Source organism: Triticum aestivum, chromosome 1A (assembly GCF_018294505.1).
Source record: "Triticum aestivum cultivar Chinese Spring chromosome 1A, IWGSC CS RefSeq v2.1, whole genome shotgun sequence".
NCBI classification, from domain to species: Eukaryota; Viridiplantae; Streptophyta; class Magnoliopsida; order Poales; family Poaceae; genus Triticum; species Triticum aestivum.
Window position 1 is genome coordinate 261354295 of NC_057794.1, and position 7930 is coordinate 261362224.

The 7930-nt window shown below is 45.7% G+C and overlaps 1 long non-coding RNA gene across 1 annotated transcript; it reads right to left on the bottom strand.

Moving 5' to 3' along the window:
• Positions 1-2700: 2700 nt before the first annotated feature.
• On the bottom strand, positions 2701-5529 carry LOC123045191 (uncharacterized). The gene is made up of 6 exons (XR_006421115.1): positions 5149-5529; positions 4225-4302; positions 3918-4137; positions 3282-3388; positions 3104-3186; positions 2701-3011 (listed from the first exon to the last, which is right to left on the bottom strand). It is a non-coding gene; the product is annotated as an uncharacterized lncRNA (long non-coding RNA).
• Positions 5530-7930: the final 2401 nt, after the last annotated feature.

Sequence of the window (7930 nt, forward strand, 5' to 3'; positions counted from 1 at the left end):
AAAATGGTTATTATTATATTTCTTTGTTCATGATAATTGTCTATTGTTCATGCTATAATTGTGTTATCCGGAAATCGTAATACATGTGTGAATACATAGACCACAACACGTCCCTAGTGAGCCTCTAGTTGACTAGCTCGTTGATCAAAAGATAGTCATGGTTTCCTGACTATGGACATTGGATGTCATTGATAACGGGATCACATCATTAGGAGAATGATGTGATGGACAAGACCCAATCCTAAGCATAGCTCAAAGATCGTGTAGTTCGTTTGCTGTAGCTTTTCCGAATGTCAAGTATCATTTCCTTAGACCATGAGATTGTGAAACTCCCGGATACTGTAGGAGTGCTTTGGGTGTGCCAAACGTCACAACGTAACTGGTTGACTATAAAGGTACACTATAGGTATCTCCGGAAGTGTCTGTTGGGTTGGCACGAATCAAGACTGGGATTTGTCGCTCTGAATGATGGAGAGGTATCTCTGGGCCCACTCGGTAATGCATCATCATAATGAGCTCAATGTCATTAAGTGGTTGATCACGGGATCATGCATTACGGTATGAATAAAGTGACTTGCCGGTAACGAGATTGAACGAGGTATTGGGATACCGACGATCGAGTCTCGGGCAAGTAACGTATCGATTGACAAAGGGAATTGTATACGGATTGATTGAATCCTCGACATCGTGGTTCATCCGATGAGATCATCGAGGAGCATGTGGGAGCCAACATGGGTATCCAGATCCCACTGTTGGTTATTGACCGGAGAGTCGTCTCGGTCATGTCTGCGTGTCTCCCGAACCCGTAGGGTCTACACACTTAAGGTTCGGTGACGCTAGGGTTGTTGAGATATTAGTATACGGTAACCCGAAAGTTGTTCGGAGTTCCGGATGAGATCCCGGATGTCACGAGGAGTTCCGGAATGGTCCGGAGGTGAAGATTTATATATAGGAAGTCAAGTTTTGGCCATTGGGAAAGTTTCGGGGGTAATCGGTATTGTACCGAGACCACCGGAAGGGTCCTGGGGGTCCACCGGGTGGGGCCACCTATCCCGGAGGGCCCCATGGGCTGAAGTGGGAGAGGAACCAGCCCCTAGTGGGCTGGTGCGCCCACCTTGGGCCTCCCCCTGCGCCTAGGGTTGGAAACCCTAGGGGTGGGGGCGCCACACTTGCCTTGGGGGGCAAGCCACCCTTGGCTGCCGCCCCCCCTAGGAGATTGGATCTCCTAGGGCCGGCGCCCCCCCTAGGGACCCTATATATAGTGGGGGGAAGGAGGGCAGCCGCACCCTAGCCCTTGGCCTCTCCCTCTCCCTCCCGTGACACTCCTCCGTCTCCCTGTGCTTGGTGAAGCCCTGCCGAGATCACCGTTGCTTTCACCACCACGCCGTCGTGCTGCTAGATCTTCATCAACCTCTCCTTCCCCCTTGCTGGATCAAGTTGGAGGAGACGTCTTCCCAACCGTATGTGTGTTGAACGCGGAGGTGTCGTCCGTTCCGCGCTAGGTCATCGGTGATTTGGATCACGATGAGTACGACTCCATCAACCCCGTTCTCTTGAACGCTTCCGCGCGCGATCTACAAGGGCATGTAGATGCACTGCTCTCCCCCTCGTTGCTAGATGACTCCATAGATTGATCTTGGTGATGCTTAGAAAATTTTGAAATTCTGGTACGTTCCCCAACACCAAGGCGGCGATGCAATCCAAGAGCTCGTTTAGGGAAGAGAGCTCCATTGGATCCATCTGCTCGGCAAATTCCGAGCCAATGTGGAGGCTGTTTTCGATGACCCGAGAAGTCATCGTCGATGCAGCGGCCGAACGGGCGGTCATGATGAAACTGCCTAGCCGGGGAGTTTGGCCGACAGCCAGGGCTCCCCCGGCGGTAATCTTGTTTTTGACGACAAGACGAGGCATCCTCCCTTACGGTGACGGCACAGTGAAACTCTCAATGAAAGTACCAATGTCGGTGTCAAAACCGGCAGATCTCGGGTAGGGGGTCCCGAACTGTGCGTCTAAGGCGAATGGTAACAGGAGGCAGGGGACACGATGTTTACCCAAGTTCGGGCCCTCTTGATGGAGGTAATACCCTACGTCCTGCTTAATTGTTCTTGATAACTAGTGGACCCGTTGCGTCAAATGGCGCAGAGGCACACTAAACCCATGTTCGCGATGAAACAAAATATCCATGGTTTGAGGGTTTAGGATTTAGAGATGTATATACACATTTTAATTTAATAACACAAAGCCGCATTTAAAACAAAATATATATTTTAGTTAGTTTAGCTGTAGGAAAGTACATATGATAATAAAAATGGTGTCTTATTGTGCACAATGAGATATATATATATATACACATTCTAATTTGGTTGGTTGAAGAATACCACAGCCTAATCCTTGGGCACCAAGACGTCACGAGGAAAGAAACCCTGAAATGCCACTCCTTAGCCACACGAACGTGTCTGGATATAAGCCATAGCCACGAAAGGGCCTAATGGGCAGAAGCAAAAACACGAATGGGCCAGATCCCTAAACGCCGTGAGAAAAGGAAGACCACCAGAGTCTAAATTAGGAAAAAAAACTAACAAATAGGGGCAGAGGTAGCCAAAAAAGGTAACCAAAAATATCTATCTCAAGAAGAAATCGTGTGTAGGCTATGGAGCAGCATATCACGCATAGAAAGACAAACCACAGTCAAACAACACATGCACAATAAGCTAGAGTTCACTTCATAATATACGGGAGTTTTTGTTTTTGCTTTGCTTTGAGATAGCTACCTGAGCAGCCAAAGACTCTAGTTTTAGAGCATGCTTAATAAGGAGCATTCAGTTCACTGGTTACATAAATCCTGGTCGTGGCTTTGTTCATGCAAGTAGCAGACGCATTAAGAGACTCTCTTGAAGCTGGTCAAAGAGCATTGTAGCGGAGCATTGTTGATGGTGAGCCTAGTTGCATGAAGGACCATTTTCCTCTTGAGATGTCAGTCGAGGAGAAGCTAATATTATAGGACAGGTAACCTGCAGTGAAACACAGGACAGAACACAAAGTTAAAGCATGCTTATGGCAGATGAATTTAGGAACAACACATGAGAACATATCTGGGTTGTACCTATAGGTAATTAATCTCTGCATAGCTGGCGCAGAGTAGTCACTGCCTTGATTTCTTTAATATGCCTTCCAGTAGTAGAGCTCCTTTTTTAGAAGTTATTCTGGTTAGAGATGAACAATCGCTATGTCTATTTAGGCTTAAAAATGCAGAGGTAGACACACAGTATAAGAATTGGCACCTTTTGTTTTCGGTCTTGGTCATCTAACACTGGTCAGCCTTATCATTCTTTCCTTCAACAGTTGCTGAAATAGCTTCAGCCTTATCATCAGACTACTCCTGTTGCACCTAGAAAACCAAGTGGTTTGGTAACAGAGCAAGATGAGATATTAATATCCAAAGGACTGGCTCGAGCACGTTTTAGCTCACTCAATCAGCTAGACAGCTTCGAATAGAATTTCTTTATGTCCATCTATATATTTGTATCTCCGTAAAACATGCCACACTAGGTTTTCTTATCCAAAGGACTGGCTCGAGCACGTTTTAGCTCACTCAATCAGCTAGACAGCTTCGAATAGAATTTCTTTATGTCCATCTATATATTTGTATCTCCGTAAAACATGCCACACTAGGTTTTCTTCCTCATGTGAGATAAGAATTTGATTGTACAATTGTGCAATCGAGAACGGCATGAGAGAAAGCTATATCAACACAGCAACTATCTTTTGCTGTACAATTGAGTTGCTTTCATATGAGATCTAAAATATGTGCATTCACATGTGTTTATATGAGTTGTAGAAAGAAACTTTACCTAAGAAGAAGGACCCAATAATCATATTTTCACAAAAGCACAATTAGGGATTACAGAGGATTTTACCCTTGAAGCGGACATGTTCTTTGGTTCGCTCTTTGCTTCTCAGGGAATACACTAAGCATCTCCTTAGCTTCCTGTTGCTCGCCTTGCAGGGCATCACTGGTGTACTTTCCCGACCGCTCCTTCTTCTCTAGCACCATTCACTTCAATCTACTTCTCATCAGTGAGCAGCACATGTGAGACAAACTCTCTCATCATTTTCAGTGATTGTTCCAATAGAATCCTGCGTGCACAATTATACAAAAGAGTCAATGTAACCACAATATTACACGGCAAAGGGGATTGAACTTAATAATAACTGATAACCCACCAACTTGCAACCTTCAAAATCCAGCTTCAGCTGCAGCCTCTGTACACTTTGCTTGAAGTTATCTTGCATACTCACTTCCTGAAACAAGCCTAAAATGGTCACCAGAAGATAATAATTGTGAGCATTTGTATCTTTTTCTGTCGCAAGCTTGGCAGTGTTTTTCCTAGGCTTGCTACATGCCCAAGAACATAGAACAACACGTACTTCCATAATTCAGATTGAATTTGTTTATCCTGATAGTCTTTTAGATCTCTGAAAAACCGTGGAACTGTAAACAGTCAGATCAAGTAACTGTCTTCTCCTAATTCCATAGCGAGGTGATCCAATTCGTTTGGACAGTCAGACAACAAATTCTGTATAACAATAAAGATCTTAGGGCCTTTAGGTGTTTGTTCTGTTGATCTATAGATGCAGTGAGATTCCTCAGGGGAACATCCAACTTTGAAGCACGGTCAGTTCTAAAAATTAGATTCACCACCGGCCTAGTTGCAGCACCTAGCTTTATCTCCTCTTGCTATTTCTGAATGCAGTGTTGTATTACTACGACTACCGTTTAGATTGGCCGAAACAAAGAAAAGCTAAGAACCAGACTAAAATATAAAATTATCATGTGTTTTTAGGCAAAGATAAACATGAACATCAGATACCAATCTTAACTCATATTTTTCTGTCTGGAATCAAAAATTGAACCAGGCTGAATGACAAGTAGTTTCATTTACATTTACAAATCAATAAAGAAAAGAAAAGAAAAACATAGCCATAAGAAAGAAGAAAATACAAGATGTGTACGTGTTTCATTTACGTTTACAAATAAAAAAATTGTAGGACAGTAATTTGCTAAGGGCAGAAAAAACATGACAGCAGAAGAAGCAACAAAATTTATACATGGCAGAGGTGCAAATTTAGTGAGCATTGGCAACTAACCAGGTAATGGAGGGAACATGCTTCCTCTTCTCCATTGAATCCATCACCGTACGGCTAGGTGAGGAGCCACCGCTTGCATCTTCCGCCTTCGTTGGGCGAGAGGAGAGGAAGCGCACATCAATTTCGTCTGTCTTATTCACCGAGCGATGCCGGGCGAGGGGGTGAATGGATCCGACCTTCCCTAATGAGAGCAGAGTAGCAGGGAAGGGGGGACGAACTCCGGAGGCGCTCCGGGCACCGCGAAGCTGGTCGGCTGCGCGGACATAAACGGCGGCGACTACGCACCCGGTCCAGAGAAAGGAAGGAGAAGAGGAGGCGGGCGGCGCGAGAGGAGCCTCATGGTCGAGGGAGAAGAGGAGGCGGCTGGGAGAGGACGCCCGAACCGTCTTACGTCTAGTGTTCTGGGCGGTTTAAAGTGGACGACGCTGATGTGCGGGACCAGAAGGGAACAGGGGCCACCAGCCAGAGGGCGAAACATGGAGCGATGGTCACAGACGGCTCACAAAAAAAGACAAGACGTGACGCGGCATGGTCGCATGGAGTAGGCCACAACCCACGATGCAGAATTCAGCCCCGGTTCTCTCTCCAAAAGCCGGATGGGACGCAAAAGCAGGAAGAGCTCACACGAACAAATTCACAGCCAGCCACAGATGAGTGGGTCTAGAAAACAAATAGACCCACTTGCAGCGGCAGCACCCAACGAGCCAGAGGAGGAAATAGCAACAGGAGCACAAAATCTCCCAGATGTGAATCGTGCCTGACGAGACAAAAGCTGGCACATCGTGCACGCAAAGAAAAACAAAAGAAGAGACCGACGAATGGGGCCATGCATGGGTCTGAGCCATATGAAGCGATGGGTGTGCACCCGGCGAGTACACATGAGTCGACCCGTCCTGCATGTGATGACCCCACACGCGAGCGCAACAGACGACGCGACGACCCTGCACGCGACGGGCCTATCCTGAGTGCAACCCAAGACACGCTCAGCGACTGCAGCCGACAAGCGGGGCCAGGAATAGCAGCGGCCCACCCATCATTGCGCCAGCACAAACGCGGGTGCACATGCGTCGGTCCATCGCTTCTGCACCTGACGTAGGAAGAAGTAACTTCCCCACGACGCACGGCGCGGGCAGCGCATGAGGAACGACCGGACAAAAACGTTTGACCCGAGAAAACTCACCCACGCGACGGGACATGCAATTAGAGTAGCGGACGAGTGGGACCAGGGGAAGGAGCGGCCCACCCGTCATTGGTACAGTGCAGGCGCGTGCGTAAAAAACGGGTGCATATGGGCTGGCCAACTCCTCTGTGGCGCCCCACGACGCACGATCCGGTCAGCGTGCGATACAACAAGCCATGCAGCACGAGTAGCTCACCTGAGAGGATCTGACCCAGCCAATCCAAGGCCTAGCCGAGCCCACCAGTCATCTATGCTCACGAAACAACCCTGGGTCAAAATGAACTGTAAAAATCAAACGGTTGGCACACCAGCGTTGACGCGACCAGGGCGAATCGGAGGGTCAAAACGAAGCAAAATTCGAGGAGCGCTCGGGTGGGCGGGTCGCCCAGCTTCATGTATATTAAAATATGAGTAGTACAAGAGTTGATCTACCACGAGATCGAAGAGGCTAAACCCTAGAAGCTAGCCTATGGTATGATTGTATGTTATTCTATGGACTAAAACTCTCCGGTTTATATAGACACCAAAGGAAGCTAGGGTTACACAAGGTCGGTTACAAAGGAGGAGATATACATATCCGTATTGCCAAGCTTGCCTTCCATGCCAAGGAGAGTCCCATCCGGACATGGAACGAAGTCTCCAATCTTGTATCTTCATAGTCCAACAGTCCGGCTGTCCGAATACCCCCTAATCCAGGACTCCCTCAGCAATCTTCTGTAAAAAAATTGCAGCTAATCTTGTGAGCACAAAGTTTCTGTTTTTTACAGCAAGATCACATTAACTTTCACCCAAGTCTTCCCAAAGGTCTTACTTTTCACTTTATTGAAACAAGAGCTATAAAACATGATTACTACAGTAGCTTAATCATGTACGCGCACAAAAACAATAAGGGTAAATATTGGGTTGTCTCCCAAAAGGTGCTTTTCTTTAGTGTCTTTTAGCCAGGCATGATGATTTCAATGATGCTCACATAAAAGAAAAGAATTGAAACATAAAGAGAGCATCATGAAGAATATGACTAGCATATTTTAATCTAACTCACTTCCTATGCCTAGGGATTTTGTGAACACATAATCTATAGGAATAAGAATCAACTATCATAGGAAGGCAAAACAAGTATAACTTCAAAACTTTAAGCACATAGAGAGGAAACTTGATATTATTGCAACTCCTACAAGCATATATTCCTCCCTTCTAATATTTTTCAGTAGCATCATGAATAAGTTAATCAATATAACTATCACATAAAGCATTCTTTTCATGATCTACAAGCATAGAGAATTTTCTACTCTCCACATAAGCAAAATTCTTCTCATTCAGAATAGTGGGGTCACTAATTCCTAAAGTTGACACTCTTCCAAACCCGTTTTAGATGATAGTATTATTCATACTCCAAAAGATATAAGTGAAGTTCATGGAGAATTCTACAATCAATACCCAAGCTCAAAAAATATATAAGTGAAGCACACGAAGCATTCTATAAAACCATACTCAAAAGATTTAAGTGAAGCGCAAAGAGCATTCTATAAGGTCACACTCAAAAGATATAAGTGAAGCACATGAATCATTCTATAAATTGGTGAAGGGACATCTCATACTAGC